Consider the following 20147-nt stretch of genomic DNA (forward strand, 5'->3'; position numbering starts at 1 on the left):
TGTCAGAGGACACAGCAGGCAAAACTACGCTCACTGTATAGTAGAAGCGTGCACATGTGCTTGTTGGTGCACGATCTATGTAGTGAGTACCGCAGGATTAACGCCGGCGTAGTGACACATAGGACAGCACAAGTGCCTTGTGTTGTATATCCTTCTTTGTCTGCGTTCTCCCTGCGCTACTTGACATAAAAAGGAATGAAAGAAAAAAAGACTATGCTCACGCAACGCAGCTGCTGCATGGGGCCGCACTTGTTCGATTAACACAGCTCTCAGTGCAGCACCCAGTGTTAGAGCACTGTCCGGGCCCGGGCACGGCCCGGGCACGGCCCAGCCCACGGGCTTGGCTCGGGACGGGTAAGCTATCTCTATTGCGGGCCCGGGCCGGGCTCGGGCCAAGGAGCTTCGGGCTGGGGTCGGGCCCGTGCCTCGGTCAGGCCCGTAATAGGCCCGGATCTCCATCAGGCCGTAATAGGCCGGGTATGTGGCGACTTTTGAGAACTGCCTACTGTAGGTAAGAAAAACTTTATTTCGTCAGCGTTAGGTAGGGTGATTAGGCGTGGTTTCTTCAAGCGGGGCAAATGGCCGTCAACCGATGTTTGATGGCGACCTCTTCAGCTCGTTCTACGGCCTGGAGTTGGATGTCCAGGCTAGAACTGCGCAGCATCACCTCCCATGCTTCAGGTGATCGGAGAGGCCATCAGTTTAGGAGGAGACTTGTCCTCCTCACAGCCCCACACTATGTGATTCAGTGTTCCTACTTACCTACAGCATCTACAGAGTGGACTCAGCCACGTGGATAGCGATGCACAGCCTGTGCTACGGTCGAGGAGAAACGCCCTTACCTATTCCTTCCTCCCCCCAGCGCGCGCTCACTTTTCCCCTTTCCCACTCTAGCTATCTTTTGATCACTTGACCTCCGACATCGGGCACGATGGAGCATGGCGCTACTATTTGGCAAATTTAGCACAGGCTTTCATATCGCACGTTAACGCACGAGCATATTTGGTTGAATATATAATCTTTCTTTCCATTTTGCTTGTTCATTCATCAGCAACAATGCCAGGCCAAGTTCTGACACAGTCAAAACTATCTCTAGAAAATGTCCTGTGCCGCGGATGGTATCTTCCCAATAACAGAGAATTGTACTATGTTTCGATTACGCTCGAGGGCCAACAGTACGAACCGGGTCGGGTCGGGCTGGGCCCAAATCTTTCGTGCCCAGGCCAGGTACGGGTCAGGTTTGAATCTACCTAGTCGGGCTCGTGCGGGCCGCCGCATCGCGCTGTTGGGTTCGGGCCGGACGCGGCTCTGAAAAAAAAAACGGCCCGTGCAGTGCTCTACTCAGTTTCAACGTTTCTCTTGCCAAGACGACTGTTCGCATGCGCTACAGATTTCAAATACGAAATGTCGTTGTCGTCATCATGTCGTTGCATATACAATAGTTCGTACGGGACTGCGGCTGCAGTATTGCTAATGCAGTCTGGGGAATAAATAAGCGAAGAATTCTGGAGTTCAACGTTCCGAAATGGGACAGCGGGTGTGAGGCATGCAGTATTGCAGCACACAGATTTATTTTGACAAACTCTGATTTTTTTTCATTAACGAGCATCAAAATCGAAACGTGCACATCTGAATTTCGCCCCGAACGAAACGCCGCCGCCACGGCCGCAAGTCGAACCCGCAACCTCGTGCTGAGGAGCGAAGCGCCGTAGCCACTTAGCTACATCGGGGTGAGCCTGGGGAATAACTGTGGTCACAATAAGTTCAGCGCAAGAAGAATAGCAAAAGCCTGTTTCTTTGTTTTTCCCCAATTTCCGTTATTCGTGGTAGTCTGAGTAGCGCTGATATTCTTTCTCGGGCAATTTTCATCTTCAAAAAAGCTTTATTAGGAAACTAAGCTCAAGTTTTGAACTGAAATACGTATTCAAGGAAGTGTTTTGTTCTAATAACTGTCCAAGGATAAACTATTCTCAGAGACGTTAAGGCAACGCAGAAACTTGATCCTGCATGAACACTGGTTATCGGTACCGGCCAGTTTACTACCCTATAGATAGGTACGCATGAGACAACGACATCTGTATTCGTTCTTTGCTCGGCATATGCGCGCAACCGCACATTTCATTAGCGCCGCAGCAAGCTTCGCGGATGGTGAACCGGAAAGGCCCAATAAACAACGGTTTTACATGCACTTGTTCTCTGATACGAGCCTCTCTCCACAGTGTACTCGGGCGAAGGGAAACGCGCTCGAATGACAGGATGCAGCATTTTCGTATATCACAAGCAAATTGTATGAAGCGGCTTAGCTGTACTCGCACGTTAGCCTAATACCGCAACGTCCCACATCATAACTGCGCAACGTCTTGGACACGAAAAGTGAGTGCCGGGGCGGTGCCCACATTTCTCACTTCCATGCGCAGCCTGCTGTTAACACGATCGTCGCTGATTCGTCAACAACGACATCTTCGTTTGCTGCGGTTGCATTAAGGAATATTAATATGGAGCCTAGCATCATAAAGCAATACTCTTTGTGGCGCTATAGACACGTGCTTGCCGTGTTCAAAAACTTTCGCGCACTGACCTGCATATACTAATGTGATAGGGATTTGCAACGCCGCATGCAATGCTGCGTTCCCTGCGCGGGTTCGAGCGTTTGGCGAACTTTTTGGATTTGTTTGTTGCGTTATATTTGAACCGCCCCAATGAAGTGTGGAGGGCGGGAAGCTACTGCCATGCGACCAAATCGGCTGCAATAATATCTATAAGGTGAAATTAATGAAAGGAGCGAACAGAGAGCTATATAATTAGAGTCACTTTAAAACTCGGATCAGTTCATGAATTGAAGGGTAAATCAATCTCAACGCATCGTTCAGTCTTTATCTCACTCACTCTATCAATCAATCGGTTCACTCTAATGGGCGCCCAGTAATATAGCTAAGAGACCCTGACCGCTTAGTCCAAACAATCCATTTCTCCGCGAAGGATAAGAAAAGGAAACCTTTTTTTTTTTTTTTCATTCACGTTTTACCGGAGACAATCCGCTGACGTAGAAGGAAGTAGGGAAAGTTTTACTCGTGAAGGAAACAAGAGGCGCCAGTGGGGAAAGGGATGGGGCGCGAGAGGAGGCTGAGCTCGAAGTAGGGCAAGGCTGTCCGTTATATCCACCTAGGGACGGCGTGGAAGGGCGACGGGGAAAGGAGAGCAAGAAGCCAGAGGGAAGTAAACGCGCCCACAAAGGAGCACCGCGGAATCAATCTCGCTTTCCAATCAATCACGCGGCTTTCGCTCGATCTGTGCGTGAGCAGCGCGACAGAGGGCCACGCTTCCCACCAAACGGATTCTCGACTGACTTCAAGGAAAGAGGTCGACAAAGAGGGCGCCGCGATGGAGATTGGGTTTTTTGCGCACGCCCCGGCATCGCCTTGGCCCAGGAGGTGTCCAGACACACCAGACGCACGAATGTCTTCAATTTGCTGTAGAAACCTCGCCCGCACCTTCTCCCTCTTTTCGCTCCATTCTATTGGCTGCCCAACAGATCCCGTCTTTTATTCTCCTTCTGCTGTCCATCTCGTCTTCTTATCTTCCTTTTATCCGTTGCCGAGAAGAGATTCTTTCTTTCTTTTTCGCGACTCAAACGACCTTATAGAAGGCATCTCGCTTGATGGAGGCCAGCGAGGACGGTATATACGTATACTCTAAGCGAACGAACGGAAGACTTGCTTCACTATCTGTTTTTCTTTTTCATTGTGTGTGCGTCACTTTCAGCCCATTCTGAAGCCATTTTTGACGTCCAAAGCATTAATTAGAGATGATTAAACGAGCTGCAGAACATTCCTTTTCGGCCCTTATTAACGCCAATTAAACAATCCTGAAGTTTCGCCGTGAGCCCCGCCTAGTGTGTCGCAATCTTCAGTCGCTTGTCTTGCGCCAAGGAGCGTTCTCTGGCAAGCCTCACTGGAGGTGAACTCCACAAATGGCTGGCTTCCGTGCACGGGAAAACAGAACACTAACACATGCCCATCGTTTTAATTTACTATACAGGTTACGATAGGTCAGCTTGAATTCTGAAAAGGAGACCATCAGCAAATTCCAAAGGCTTACCTGGGCTCATACGAACTCGTAGGTGCAAGCAACTTGCACGACTCAAACACAACGACATCAACTCAAATCATGTTTGTTCTTTTCTTGGAGTACAACGAGGGGCGAGTCGCGAGAAGCTGCACCAAGCAGCACAGCTTCACTAGGCAGTTGCCGCAAGGGTAGGCCGCAGCACGGAGAAAATACCGGTGGACAAACTTTGAACACTTTAACTGGCAAGATAAGAAAGACCTGACCTAGAAAGTTTTTATTGTTTTATTTCTTCTTCGTGTTGTTCAAATACATACCAAATGAAATATGAAAGGGGTTCTCTGAAAACTAAGTGAGAAATAGCGGGTCGAAAATATTGTTGACCAGATAGAGGCAAATGTTTGGTCGGAAACTTATGCTTGGTACTTGCTTTGACAAGGTAAGCGTGTCTTCTTGAGATGCAACTCAATGAAGAAAAAAAATATTAGCTTGCTTAAACAAAAGAAAAAATGTTCGCATTAGCAATAATATTACCACCAGGTCCGCTAAGACGATACTGATGAAGTCTTCGGGTTTCGTCACGAAAACATCTGCTGCTGCTCACGGTCGACATTTTTCTGACTACCACTGCTGAACAAGTACATAAATTAAGCTAAATTGAAACGCACAGACTAATATTTGCGTTTTGTATATTGTTTGTAGATATTTTTGCAAGGTCAACAATATTGTTAAAAAGTTAAGGGGTTTTAGTGCCAAAACCACTTTCTGATTATGAGGCACACCGTAGTGGGGGACTCCGAAAATTTGGACCATCTGGGGTTCTTTAACGTGCACCTAAATCTAAGTAAGCGGGTGTTTTTGCATTTCGCCTCCATGGAACTGTGTCCGCCGTGGCCGAACAATATTGTTTAGCTGCCGGAAGGGTTAACGGAAGGTTAACATTTGTGACAAACAGAAACATACCGGGTGACCATTTTTAAGTTTTCCGGAATACTCAAAAATTGCCTATGACAGATCGCATAACTCCGGTCCTTTAGCTAGATTATTTGAGGAGACGGACATTACTAGCGTGAGAAATCGGAACGCATATTCATCTAGTTAACCAAAATTCGGCAATTACCATCTTGATTAATTAATTTACGCCACATAATGAAATATGCGAATTGTGGCCCGTGAGCTTGCAAGACGTATCCACTTCAATGAAATGAATCTCCAGAATGACACCAGTTTCGAGAAAGTACTTCCCAAATTGTGAAATAAATACGTGGACGTTCCAGTTACTTTTGCTTCAATGCATAAAAGAGCGTTTCGTTAAAAAATTAAGTGCAACAACAGCGCATTTTTGTGGCGTCATTCTGGAAATTCATTCCAAGTGGATACGCCCTGTAGGCTCGCCGGCTAGAATTCAAAAATTGCAATATGTGCAGTAAAGTAATTAATTAAGGAGTAAATTAGTAACATTTTAGTTAGTTGAAGATGTAGTTTGATTTCTCGCGCATGTAACGTCCACCTCTCTGAATAATCCAGCTCAAGGACAAGGAATATGTTATCTGCAGCAGGCAATCTTTAAATATTCCGGAAAACTTAAAAATTATCACTCCTGTATATGCGCCAATTCATGCCACAATACACGTATCATTGAACGCAGATAACTAACTAAAGGCCTATTCAGTTTCGCACTATAAAATGCAGTACATACAAAAACTCATTACGTGTTCGTGAGATAGAAGAGTCGTTGAAATGGCAGTGATGCCCAGGATATAAGAAAGCACAAAAAATTACTAATGGATTTTAGCTAAAAGATGAAAGAAACACGTCCTGTGTGCTCTTTCGCGGAAGGCAAGTCCACTATCAAATCGTAAAACTATCAAACTATCAAATCTATTTAATAAGTGTGGTAGAGTGTATATGTTACTGACTGTAAGGCATAATTATTTAGTAGGGTTTGTATGTGTATCATTGAAAGCGTGCTGGAAAGCGTTGAAAGCTTGCGTTGCGAGTGGAAAGAAGAGTTCGTTGCAAGTTCTTCATATATTTCTAAACGAAACTTTTTTTACGTTTATAGCACGAGCAATAATAACGTGAACGACAACAACAAAAATCACCGCCCAAGCACTCCGACTAGATGGATAACCAGCAAAGCTGAAACGTGCAGCGCCGGTGTTTATCACTGGGTTAGGCTCGACTGTTCATTAAACAACGGTTTGGTAGGCTGCCGGATCCTCAGTGCATGGTTGCTGCTTGCGCTCGACTGCACGATCCTGTTCTTGTGCCCGGGCTGCAGCATCGGCACGGCGTAGATCAGCTTGTTCCCGGTTATGCTAGCGGCATTGCTGATCGAAAGCTACCTGCTCCTCAGGAGTACGTATGACGCGTGGCCTACCCATTTCGAAGCCAGAGAGAAACGGCTGCGCGCGCGCTCGGCTGCGACGGAGAGCAACGACGTCACTACTGACGCAACCAATCGCGCGACTCTTTCTTTCTCTCTCTCTCTTTCCGCGCATGCACATGGGGTTGCTCCGGAGGAGTTTTCGGCGTACAAGCGACAGACGGACGGACGAATTGGCTAGCCATATACATCTTCGCTGTAAGATTGACTGGCCACGGGGCCACCCGGCAGCCTCGTGGCTATGGCGTTGCGCTGCTAAGCTCAAGATCGGGGGTTCTATCCCAGCCGCGGCTTCCGCATTTCCATGTGGGCGAAATGCGAAAATTGGTGAAATTTATCCGGAATCGCCCACGCGACATGCTTCATAATCATATTCGGCACCGGAAAAACACCAGAATTTCATGTTGTTGTTTTTTTTTATCGACTGGCCGCGAGTATCGCACTCGTTACAATGCTCCCGAATCGCACAGCGCCGAATGTACTAGATGCTAAAGGGCACGGCGGATTCGATCTGAGCCTCCTACCATTCAGTACACTTTCGCAGTGATCAAGATAAGCAGGAAGAAATCAGGAACGAAACTTCGCCGAGAAGCGGATCAGGGAGTGGTTAGAAGTAAAATATTTCGTGCGGCCACTTCCACTGCCGAGCTAAGGAAATAACCCAAGTTTTAGGAGGCTGTGCAAAGACCACCTGGATAGCACAAGGCCTGTTCACTCCGATCTATGACGTCACGCTATCTGGCCCGAAATTTCCATTGCCAAGGCTGGCGGGACGATAGCGGTCACGTCAAAATCACCGCGGCTTACTTATGAGCATCCCCATTAGATTATATGGTCGTCGCGTCAGGTAGCATGACGTCATGGATCGGAGTGAGCAGGCCTTGTGCTATCTAGGTGGTGTTGGCTGCGCACGGCTGTTACCACCCGCTGCGGTATACTCACTGGTGGCCTTCGCAAATAGCGCACACAACAACAGAGACAAGTGGAGAGAAACCCTCACGCGGCGGCTATATTTCGATGGGAGTGGAATGTAGAAAGACAAAAAAAAAAAACGCTTCTGTACAGTTACTTGGATGTTTGTTAAAGAGCATGGCAATTTTACGCCAACACATGTCGGAGGCGACCCGTTTAACTTTAAGCGGAACGCATCGCCGCTTTTCGTGTATCTGTCGCTTCGCCATGCAAACAATTTGACAGTCGACGCGTACGCTAACCCATGGAATCTTGTGAATATATGTTGTTTCACTCTTTGAATCCTTTGCTTGGTTCTTCTAGCTTCGTTGATCTTTAATCTTTTGAGAAGCGGCACATGGCATGTGCTGCGTAGGGCTGTGTGAGTATCCTCGACGGCTCCTCACAAATGAGAATATCCGCGCTGGTTTCGTCCAGTCGTGTATTCTGTTTGTGTGCTTGCTATTGCGCACGCTCCTTGCAAAGGCAACCAATGGGAACAGATGATCAGTCTATTTTGTCACGTCGGCCGACTGCGATAGGTCGACTGCCATTCTCAAAGAAAATACACTATATATGGAGCCATCAAAACATCAGACGGCAACGATGGCGCTTCAATACTGCTATAATATTACTTGCGGGTTGTATAATCACGGGCGCGGTGCTCAGCTTAAAGTCCTGAAATAAGTAAATATGCTAAACGCGTTGACTGCAGGCGCAACAAAGCACAAGAAAATATGTCACTATTAACGTGCCAAGTTCTCCGTCATGCAAGCCTCCTGCCTTTTCCACCGCTCGCTAATACTCAGTAACAATACCCGTAGACATTACAGGCTTACCGCTGGAGTATGCCTCCAATGATGCTTTATGTCTGAAGGATACGCTTCCACTGATTTGCTTCAATGATAGCGCGCCTGATATACTATCGTTCGATGTTCCCAATCACGCCTGAAATTGCTGATTAGCTCAACTGGGATTTTCTGTCATCGTTAGCGCTCGTGGAATTCAAATGCTATAGAGAGATATATGTGACAAATGCCCGTCCATCACATTGTCGTGTAATCGCCGAGAGGTATCCTGAACACCATTACACGGCAAGAAAGCCCGAGTACGGTCACGCGCGCGTAGTGGCCTTTGAAATTTGACACAGATAGTGTTTGCCTAAGCGCCATCTAACGTTGTCCATGGTTAGAAATACAAGAACATCGTTTCGTGCGTTGTCTTCGCATTCGGGCATGCCTCCTTCACTTCACGGTTCATAGGCGAACATTGCAATTGTCTAAGAGGTTCATCTAGCTATCACTTATCAAGTCACTGCCGCACAATGTGTTCTGCTCACCACATTTCAGTAACACTTCCATACTTATGAGGCACATAGATCAGGGCACCCGTGAACTTGCCGAAGCTTTCGTCACAAAGCAGGAAGAGGTAATATGGCGAAAACTGCAGACAGGTACCTTCCCAAACCCGTATATTCTGCACAAATGGCATCCTGAGGTGCACTCTCCAAAATGTAAAAACTGTGAAGGCACAGCAACGCTAAATCACATGCTTTGGGCTTGCCCAGCACTAAACGGCCTACATGGAAACAGAGAGTCATGGGAATCCTCGTTCCATAGCCAGGAAGAGCAAGCCCAAAAACAGGCCATCCGTCAAGCCCAGGCCGCCGCCGGAAGCCAACTGATTCCGGCCGACGTCTAGGGGGGAGGTAGACGGTGATAGGGAGAGCTGCGTCTCACCCGATCACCCATACTCTCTGACGGGTGTAAATAAAGTGCTATCTCTCTCTCTCTCTCTCGTCGAGACTGCGCAGTCTTGTGTGAGCCAGCCGCCTATCGCTCTAAAAGCAGGAGTTTGATATTCTAGATCACTTCATAACTGCACCTCGCCCATGGGACCGCTGATTTGGTCACCCCGCTTCCAACAATATCATCTCGGTAATTGCGACCTTAATTGCGTATTTAATGGCTGTGGCTAAAGGTATACGACCGACGCCTGCCTCGAACTTTCTTTACAAGTATACGGATCCGGGGGGGGGGGGGGGGGGCAGTGTTTTTATGGCAGTACGTCCGACGTTTCTCATTGGTTCTGCAACGTTTCACGTTTGTATTCGTCGGGCACAAGCACGCCGAACCACAAATACATGTTTCCCTCTTGTCAGCGCTTACTCTGCGTGTGTTGTGGTGCAGTGTGCTTGCTGCGGCGCACCCCGCGCCGATCAGAATGCTCATCATTGCTGCAGTAACTGCCACCTCTGCTTCCATATCGTCGATGCGCGCTTTCACAGCAAGAAAGATGCATACTGTGTGGCACCCTTTGACGCGATTACTAAGAAGAAATAAATTCTGGGGTTTTACGTGCCGAAACCACGATACGATTATGAGGCACGCCATAGTGAGAGACTGCGGATTGATTTAGAACACGTGGGGTTCTTTAACTTGCACCCATTACACGGTTCACGGACGTTATTTTCCATTTCACCACCATCGCAATGCGGCCTCCGTGGGCTGGATTTGATTCGGCGACCTCGTGCTTAGCAGCGCAACGCCAAAGCCGCTAAGCAACCACGGCAGGTATATACGCGACACTATGACAGTGTGCGCTTATCGCAATGCTGCAATGCTGCAATTACGCTTGGCTACCGATCCTCTAAGTGGTTGGTGCCAATCCGCTCGTGTTAAACAAAGCATATCACAATTACGAAGACGTCGAAGCTGGACTGCCTATATTAAAAGTACCGTCAACTGTAGCGAAAGCAGAGAAGCGCAGCTCTTCTAGGTATACAGTTAGCTCCGCTGACGGTTCTTGAAGGCACCCGCGTAAACATGCGCGAGTGAGCCTTGTCGTTCGCTTTGTTGCACTAAGCAGTTCTTTCTCGACGTGTCTTTGGGAGACTGGTTTAATCGCAACTCTAGCCAAACCACATTTAATAAAGACCTAAACATCGGCAGCGCTAGTTGCGGCGTCGTATATGACGTCGTCGTTCTGCATGCGTTCAAAAGCACTTTCGGACGTGCCAGCAGAACACACACACTTGTGCTTTATTGCTGCTTCGTCTACTTTGATTAGTAAACGCTGCACACAGGGTGGTTCACGTAATTTGAGCCGAACTTAATGTTGAACCGAGTTAATGTTGTCTGCTGGCGCTATAGGAGACACTCAGATTATTTTTTTGCAGGCCGCCTAATTATATAATTAGTACTAGTTAATTAATCAACTTCCCCAATATTATAATTAGATGAAAAGTGTCAATGAGAAAACTGTAGAACAACATGAAAAATTCCCGATACAGCTTTCTGTTGCTAAATGCGTGCTGCACAGAAGTATTTCCGAGCGTCAAAGAAGTCCGCGAATACATGGAAATTTCCCGCGCGACTGGCCGCTCGAGGCAGTTTTTTACGAGGGTTATCATGGTTAAAACTGCTGCTATTAGAAAGACGGCTATAAATAGCGACATCGCTCTGGAAACATGGTGATGATGATGATGATGATGATGATGATGACTTATTGACATCCCCTTTGAAACGGGGTGGTGGTAAATAGTCACGTAGCCTGCTTGAGTTATTCAGGTATGCTATGCATGCTTTTTCATTCTGGCATTTTTGTATACATCTCCTTCATCTTTTTTCTCTTCAGAACTTCTCTATCTACCTCATACCGCAACCTATGCGTGCCATGAATACTGTCGTATCAATCTCTTCCGCGCTTTTTTTTTTCCACCGATACTCTTAACGTGTCTTGCTTATCTCGACTGCTCACCGGTTGTTGCTTCCGTCCACTTTAAACCGAAGCGCTTCTGGCAGGTGAACCTTACCTACGGTTCCCTCTGGGTGAATAAATTCGCATTCTATTAAAGTGTGCCGAGTGGTATCCGGATTTTTGCTGCTCCATACGCATGCCTCACCTACTTGTTTCTTCATGCGCCACCTATATGCCCTTTTTATTTTTTATTTTTTTATGGCGATTCCCTTTGGTATATATGCTGTTTGACAGAAGTTCTCCGTCGGATCTATGCACTGTTCTGCGCTCACATAAAGCCGTGTTGCGATGTATATCCTAATCGGTATAATGTAATGACAACTTGATCACCTGCTAACACGGTCGCCGTGTGTATCCAGTGCCAGCGGGATATTGTCTTGTCGCCTCTAACCACGCATTTTTTTTTACATTATTTCCTACCCTTTGTTTTTCGTTCGTTCCTCTGCCGCCGTGGAACACACGGTGGAACACAATAATCATTGTTTTTAGCGCCTGCATAGCGATGCTTGCCATGACACGACATCTCGCGCCCTTTGAAAGAGCCTTTCGTGCGTTATAACCTGCAAGCTCACAACTTCAAGCACTGCCCTAGGCTCCTACGCTCTGGTTTCTCAGAACAGAGCAAGCATGCATAATGCTAAATATTCGTCAAACGGGGCTTTCACTGCTTTCGTTAGTTAAATGATTTTTTTTTTTTTTTTGCCTACGGCTTCCACAGTTTCGCGTCGGTCGGTTGGTAGATCGGTGCGTATCTCGCCCGATAAGACATGGAAAACCGGTTAATACGTAGCACGGAATGAACCCACGAAAGGTATGCAATTCTTATACGTACATACATACGTGTCGTACTTTGTCCATGCGCACATCATCACCATTCTTCCATCGGAAGCTTCGTACATCGCCTTCGTTTTCGTGAGGCCGCTGAGCCATTGTTCTCACAGTATGCATCCGCTTGATTCGGTGTTTGCACTTCATCACAGAGAGCGAAAGGTGTAGTGCATAAACATAAAAAAATTGCACGAAATTAAAGTCGTGACCGGTGCGGTACGTGAACATAAACATTGCTTGATGTTACGCGTTGCATAGGATGAAAGCAAGCACGAGTGTACGCGTCGCAATGAGGGGCGTAAGATTTAGTTAACCGCTTCACTGAAGCTTTCTTTCACGGATGTTCCACATGTACGTTGGATCTGCATTTCTTTTCTTTTCTTTGATCCCAGGGTGCACTTGCCCCGGAGCGCAGCCTTCTGGTGCGCGGCAATAGATTTCGCTACTAATAGAGCGACACTTTCATGAACTGTCGCGATAATAGATAGTAACGATACGCGACGATATAGTGACGATAATAAACACCTTACTGGAGATTGATGAAAGATGATGGGTTCATTCATTCAGTCGATTAATTCATTTTTAATTGACGAATCTCAAGAGACGGCAACAACTATCTCGACCGATAACCTGGAAAACCTGGGTCGTTTGGATAACCGAACGATCCCCGTTGCTGTTCGACATTGGCTAGCGGACGGTCCAGAGAAGAATGCGTCGAACAGGTCAACAGTGCAAATATTTATTTATTTATTTATTTATTTATTTCAACCTACTGTTAACCCTTTGACAGGTTTATTACAGGAGTGGGGTACAGAAAGAAGCAGTAATAATAGTAATTGTCAGGGGTAGATATGCTAACAAGTACAAATAAGAAAAAGTACACGTACAACCGTAAGTATGAATACGAGTTTTGATAAGCATGCCAATAGAAAAGACAAATAATCATATGGAGAATGCAAATAAATGACATCAAGCTGATGAGCACGCATTAAGTGAGTTATGTAACATCTCAAGGAAATCATCAATTATTTGCCGTTAGATAAGAGTTTGCCATTCCCGAATGCATCTAGGGAGAAAAGAATAATACAATCTATTGTACAGTATATTGTCACGTGGTCGTGACGTTGAATAACACAGTAGCAGTACTGTGAACGACAAAACTAACTTTTATTGGGCGAACTTGTGCCCACAAAACAGGCTACACTTATAGCACAACGATAGCGGCGAACACGCTCGGCGATCGTCGAAAATCTGCTCAGCGGGTCAAGCGCGTCGGCTTTTATACAGCAGTCGTCGAATGTTCCAGACTAATCGCTGGGACCCGCGCGTATTCCACAATGTTCTACGCCATTCGCGTCAGGCGATGAAATCAGATAACATAAGGTTCGGCGACAACAGACAGCCGGGTAGAATCATCGATAACTTTCCAGAAACGTCGGATACATGCAGGCGCGTCCGTCGCTGTGCGATTACAGTTGTTAAGCGGCGAAACGTGGTCGCCCGATAAAGATAAGTACACGTGTCATTAGCCCCCTCTTAAAGAGCATCGCCCCGATGCTGCTAACAAACGAAAGTAACAAAGAAAAGCACTCGTAGCAAAGAAAACAACAAACTAAGGAAGTTCATCAGCGTCCGTAAAATGGTTTAAGGCGCACCACGTGGACCACTTCAGATCGTGCGCGGCGCCGCTGTGAGTGCGAAATGCCGTCTGGCACGACCTCATAGTCTAGTGCGCCAATACGTCGGATGACCTTGTAGGGTCCGAAATAGCGTCGCAGCAGCTTCTCACTGAGTCCTCGTCGGCGTATCGGGGTCCATACCCAAACACGGTCGCCGGGCTGGTACTCGACGAAGCGTCGTCGGAGGTTGTAGTGTCGGCTGTCGGTACGCTGCTGGGTCTTGATCCGTAGGCGGGCGAGCTGTCGGGCTTCTTCGGCGCGCTGGAGATAGGTAGCGACGTCAAGATTCTCCTCGTCAGTGACGTGCGGCAGCATGGCGTCGAGCGTCGTCGTCGGGTTCCTGCCGTAAACCAACTTGAATGGCGTGATCTGTGTTGTTTCTTGCACCGCCGTGTTGTAGGCGAAGGTGACATACGGCAGGGCCGCGTCCCACGTCTTGTGCTCGACGTCGACGTACATCGCTAGCATGTCGGCGAGGGTCTTATTCAGCCGCTCCGTAAGACCATTCGTCTGCGGATGGTAGGCCGTTGTCCTCCTGTGCCTTGTCTGACTGTAGTTCAGAATGGCTTGAGTGAGCTCCGCTGTAAAGGCCGTTCCTCTGTCGGTGATGAGGACTTCTGGAGCACCATGTCGCAACAGGATGTTCTCGACGAAAAATTTGGCCACTTCGGCTGCGCTGCCTTTCGGTAGAGCTTTAGTTTCAGCGAAGCGGGTGAGATAGTCCGTCGCCACGACAATCCACCTATTTCCGGCAGCTGATGTCGGAAACGGTCCCAACAAGTCCATCCCGATCTGCTGAAAAGGTCGGTAAGGAGGCTGGATCGGCTGTAGTAATCCCACTGGTCTTGTCGGTGGTGTCTTGCGTCGCTGACAGTCGCGGCATGTCTTGACGTAACGGGCGACATCGGTGGTAAGGCGCGGCCAGTAATACCTTTCTTGTATCCTCGATAGCGTCCGGGAGAAACCGAGGTGCCCAGCGGTCGGATCGTCATGTAGGGCGTGCAGTGCTTCTGGACGTAGCGCCGACGGAACAACAAGAAGGTAGTTGGCGCGGACTGGTGAGAAGTTCTTCTTCACGAGTAGGTTGTTTTGAAGCGTGAACGAAGATAATCCACGCTTAAATGCCCTTGGGACAACGTCGGTGTGCCCTTCCAAATACTCGATTAGGGCTTTTAGCTCCGAGTCTCCTCGTTGCTGTTCGGCGAAGTCTTCCGCGCTTATTATTCCAAGGAAGGCGTCGTCATCCTCGTCATCTTGCGGCGGCGGGTCAATGGGGGCGCGGGATAGGCAATCGGCATCCGAGTGTTTTCGTCCGGACTTGTAGGTTACAGTGATGTCGTATTCTTGTAGCCTGAGGCTCCACCGTGCCAGCCGTCCTGAGGGGTCTTTTAGGTTAGCTAGCCAACACAACGCGTGATGATCGCTGACCACCTTGAATGGCCTGCCATATAGGTAAGGGCGAAATTTCGCTGTGGCCCAAACGATGGCGAGGCATTCCTTTTCGGTTGTAGAATAATTGCCTTCTGCTTTTGACAATGATCGGCTAGCGTAAGCTATCACGTGTTCATGTCCATCTTTTCTCTGGACTAGGACGGCACCGAGGCCTAGGCTACTGGCGTCAGTGTGTATTTCGGTATCGGCGTGCTCGTCGAAGTGCGCAAGTACGGGCGGCGACTGCATGCGTCGTTTGAGTTCTTGAAATGCGTCGCCCTGTGGCGTTTCCCACTTGAACTCGACGTCACATTTAGTTAGCTGTGTCAGCGGCTCAGCGATGCGTGAAAAGTTCTTGACAAATCGCCTGTAGTAGGCATACATGCCAAGAAATCTACGCACTGCCTTCTTGTCGATGGGCTGCGGGAACTTTGCAATGGCAGCTGTTTTCTGCGGGTCGGGGCGTACTCCGGATTTGCTGATGACGTGGCCTAGGAATAGAAGCTCATCGTAAGCGAAGCGGCACTTTTCTGGCTTCAGAGTGAGCCCTGATGACTTGATGGCCTCTAGTACTGTGGCAAGCCGCCTAAGGTGATCGTCAAAATTTTCGGCGAATACAACGACGTCATCCAAGTAAACGAGACAGGTCTGCCACTTCAATCCTGCTAAAACCGTGTCCATCACGCGCTGGAACGTTGCAGGCGCCGAGCACAGTCCAAATGGCATAACCTTGAACTCGTAGAGGCCGTCTGGGGTGATGAAGGCGGTCTTTTCACGATCTCTTTCGTCGACTTCTATTTGCCAATAGCCAGACTTGAGGTCCATCGAGGAGAAGTATTTAGCGTTGCAGAGCCGATCCAATGCGTCGTCTATCCGTGGGAGAGGGTATACGTCCTTCTTCGTGATCTTGTTCAGACGACGATAATCGACGCAGAAACGAAGGGTTCCGTCCTTTTTCTTCACCAGCACAACAGGAGATGCCCACGGGCTTTTCGACGGCTGGATGATGTCGTCGCGCAGCATTTCGTCGACTTGTTCTCTTATAGCTTCACGTTCTCGCGGCGAAACTCGGTAAGGGCTCTGGCGAAGTGGTCGAGCGTACTCCTCGGTGATTATGCGATGCTTGGCGACTGGTGTTTGTCGAATCCTCGATGACGTCGAAAAGCAGCCTTTGTATCGCCGGAGCAGACTTCTGAGCTGCTGTTGCTTAATCACGGGGAGACTTGGATTAATGTCGTAGTCTGGTTCGGCAACCATGGTCGTCGGGGTAGATGCGGCGGAATCCGAGAGGACAAACGCATTGCTGTTTTCCAGAATTTCCTCGATGTATGCGATCGTCGTGCCCTTGTTGATGTGCTTGTACTCCTGGCTGAAGTTTGTCAGCAACACTTTCGTGTTTCCTCCGTGCAGTCGAGCGATCCCTCTTGCGACGCAAATTTCACGGTCTAGCAGTAGACGTTGGTCGCCTTCGATGACACCTTCTAAGTCAGCGGGTGTTTCGGTGCCGACCGAAATAACAATGCTGGAGCGAGGCGGGATGCTCACCTGATCTTCGAGCACACTCAAGGCGTGGTGACTACGAGGGTTCTCCGACGGTATCGCATGGTCTTCCGACAGAGTTATTGACTTCGACTTCAGGTCGATGACTGCGCCGTGTTGGTTGAGGAAGTCCATGCCGAGAATGACGTCTCGTGAACACTGTTGGAGGATAACGAAGGTGACAGGGTAAGTCCGGTCGTGAATGGTAATTCTTGCCGTGCACATTCCAGTCGGCGTTATGAGGTGTCCTCCGGCGGTACGAATTTGAGGGCCTTCCCACGTAGTCTTAACTTTCTTCAACTGGGCGGCGATGTGTCCACTCATGACTGAGTAATCAGCCCCTGTGTCGACTAAGGCGGTGACTGCGTGGCCGTCGAGAAGCACGTCGAGGTCGGTGGCTCTTTGTCTTGCATTACAGTTCGGTCTTGGCGTCGGATCACGACTGCGTCGCGTTGACTTGTGGCTTGTATGTGACGTCGTCAGGTCGTGTTTCGTCGTCGGATTCTTTCCTTCCAGACTTCGTCGGGACGGCGGCGTGTCGTTATGTCGTCGAGGTAGTTTCTTCGGCGTCTTCGTCGGCGGCGGAGGATCTTCGACAGTTCGACGGACAGCAACCGCACCTCCATCGGTTGCTGCTTTTAGTTTTCCGGATATGGGCTCGCTGACCGGCCCCGAGCTGGGCCAGTGTATGGTCGGCGCTGCGCCGACAGGTAGCGGCCTGGTGATGGTGAACGCGACGGTCGTCGAGAACTCCACTGAGTAGCCGCGAGGTAGTCAGCGATATCGCGAGGGCGTTCACCTTGCTGCGGGCGCGGAGCGTTGACGGCGAAACCTCGCAGTCCCATTTCCCGGTATGGACATCGTCGGTAGACGTGACCCGCTTCCCCGCAGTGGTAGCAGAGCGGGCGGTGGTCAGGAGCGCGCCAAACGTCGGTCTTCCTCGGGTAGCTCCGCTGGGCGACGGGTGGGCGCGCTGTCGGCGGCGGCGGCGCTGGTCGACGGAATTGCGGCGTAACAGGGCCCTGGCGCGGTCGCTGAGGAGGGCCTTGACGGCGTACGACGGCGGCGTAGGTCATCGCTTCGGGTTGGGGTAATTGAGGTTGCACCTCCGGAACTCCAAGCGACCGCTGAACCTCATCTTTGACGATGTCAGCGATCGAGGCCACTTGAGGCTGCGACGACGGGAAGATCTTCTGAAGCTCCTCTCGTACGACTGCCCTGATAGCCTCGCGCAGGTCTTCGGAGGCCAGTGATTGAACTCCGGCATAGTTTGTAGCGTTGGTGCGGCGGTCGAATTGCCGGTTTCGCATCTCGAGTGTCTTCTCGATGCTAGTGGCCTCGCGAAGAAACTCGTCGACAGTCTTCGGTGGGTTTCGTACCATACCGGCGAAAAGTTCCTCCTTAACACCACGCATTAGTAGCCGGACTTTCTTTTCCTCGGACATTTCCGGGTCGGCGTGGCGGAATAGGCGGCTCATTTCTTCTGTAAAAATCGCGGTGGTCTCGTTGGGCAGCTGCACTCGGGTTTCCAGTAGTGCTTGGGCTCATTCCCGGCGTACGACGCTTGTGAATGTCTGCAAGAAGCCACTTCGGAAAAGGTCCCAGGTCGTTAACGTGGCTTCTCTGTTCTCGAACCACGTCCTGGCAGCGTCTTCCAATGCGAAGAAGACATGTCGCAGTTTGTCGTCGCTGTTCCAGCTGTTAAATGCAGCGACCCTCTCGTACGTCTCGAGCCAGGTTTCCGGGTCCTCGAATGTTGAACCGCGGAACGTGGGGGGCTCCCTGGGCTGCTGCAGCACGACGGGGGATGCTGGGGCTGCCATTGGGGAGGACTTGGTGGCAATCTTCCTGCACGTCTCAGGTAGGAGTCCGTGCTCTGGGGGCAGTCCTTGCAGCCGGCGGCTAGCTCGCTGGTCTTGGGCGACGTTGGTTTTGTCCTCGGGCTTCGGGCTTGCATCGCGGCTTTGCGGGGGCGTTCGGTACATGAACGCACAAGCACCTCCACCAGATGTCACGTGGTCGTGACGTTGAATAACACAGTAGCAGTACTGTGAACGACAAAACTAACTTTTATTGGGCGAACTTGTGCCCACAAAACAGGCTACACTTATAGCACAACGATAGCGGCGAACACGCTCGGCGATCGTCGAAAATCTGCTCAGCGGGTCAAGCGCGTCGGCTTTTATACAGCAGTCGTCGAATGTTCCAGACTAATCGCTGGGACCCGCGCGTATTCCACAATGTTCTACGCCATTCGCGTCAGGCGATGAAATCAGATAACATAAGGTTCGGCGACAACAGACAGCCGGGTAGAATCATCGATAACTTTCCAGAAACGTCGGATACATGCAGGCGCGTCCGTCGCTGTGCGATTACAGTTGTTAAGCGGCGAAACGTGGTCGCCCGATAAAGATAAGTACACGTGTCAATATATATATATATATATATATATATATATATATATATATATATACATAATGGTTAAAATCAGTAGAATACGCTGGCGACAGCAAATAAAAGGGACTGTTTACAAATCATATTACAAACAAAATATTTTCGAACTGTATTTAAACTTTCGTGCTACTTTAACTTCTAGAGGTAGTTGATTCCAAATTTTTCTTGTGCCATGAAACTGAGTTAATTGTTTTCCATGTAAATTAAAGCATGCAGCCAAATTAATATTGCCCGTTTGATGCGTGTCTACATAGTGTTACGCGATGCAAGGTTTGAACCACGATTAAACTTTATCATGACGTCCCATTCTGTTTTTTTTTTCTTTTGCATTACCTGTCGTCGGTGCCACCCGCACGAGGTCCTAAGAGGGACGAAACCACTTGCCCGTGTCATTTTTTGTTTCTATTGCAAGTGACTTCACAACGTGCCAGCACACGCAAGCACATTAGGAAACAGCTTGTGTTGGTGTTGCATAGACAGTCCGTAAGTCAATATCCTTCAGTGCTATCTGCTCCATTAGTTATGCTAGCCGGCTCAATGCGTTTAAGTTACACTGTTCATAGAGCAATTGTCACGTTTTATTTAAGCGGCAGAACTCCGAATTCTGGTATAGACAACGCTAGCATAGCAAACATTGCGTAGAAGCGTTAGACGCATAACAATAGTAACTACGCACTACCGTTGTGCTTCTTACGCTTCTGGGACAACGTTTCTTGTGGCAGTTCCTAGCACACTGATTACGTGAGTACGCAGCAGTCCCCCGAATAAAAACAAGGAGAAAAAAAAATATTCGCCGTGCAATATAACTTGCGAAATGTTATCATTTCTCACTCCGCTACTATTTACCAGTTTCCTATACTAAAATTACTAGAGGAAATTCTGGCATTGTGATTGTTCGGTTAGCAAGGGAATGATGGTTGGTTACATGCATTTGCCTGATCTTCGTACTTTTGGCTTCAGGCGCTCTTGCAGCTTTATTTACTGCGCTTTGCCCGTATTTATTGGCCCTAAATTGCGAAGTGATCTCCTATTTACAAGCACAGACGGCAATA

This window comes from Dermacentor andersoni, chromosome 1 (genome assembly GCF_023375885.2).
Source record: "Dermacentor andersoni chromosome 1, qqDerAnde1_hic_scaffold, whole genome shotgun sequence".
Lineage (NCBI taxonomy): Eukaryota > Metazoa > Arthropoda > Arachnida > Ixodida > Ixodidae > Dermacentor > Dermacentor andersoni.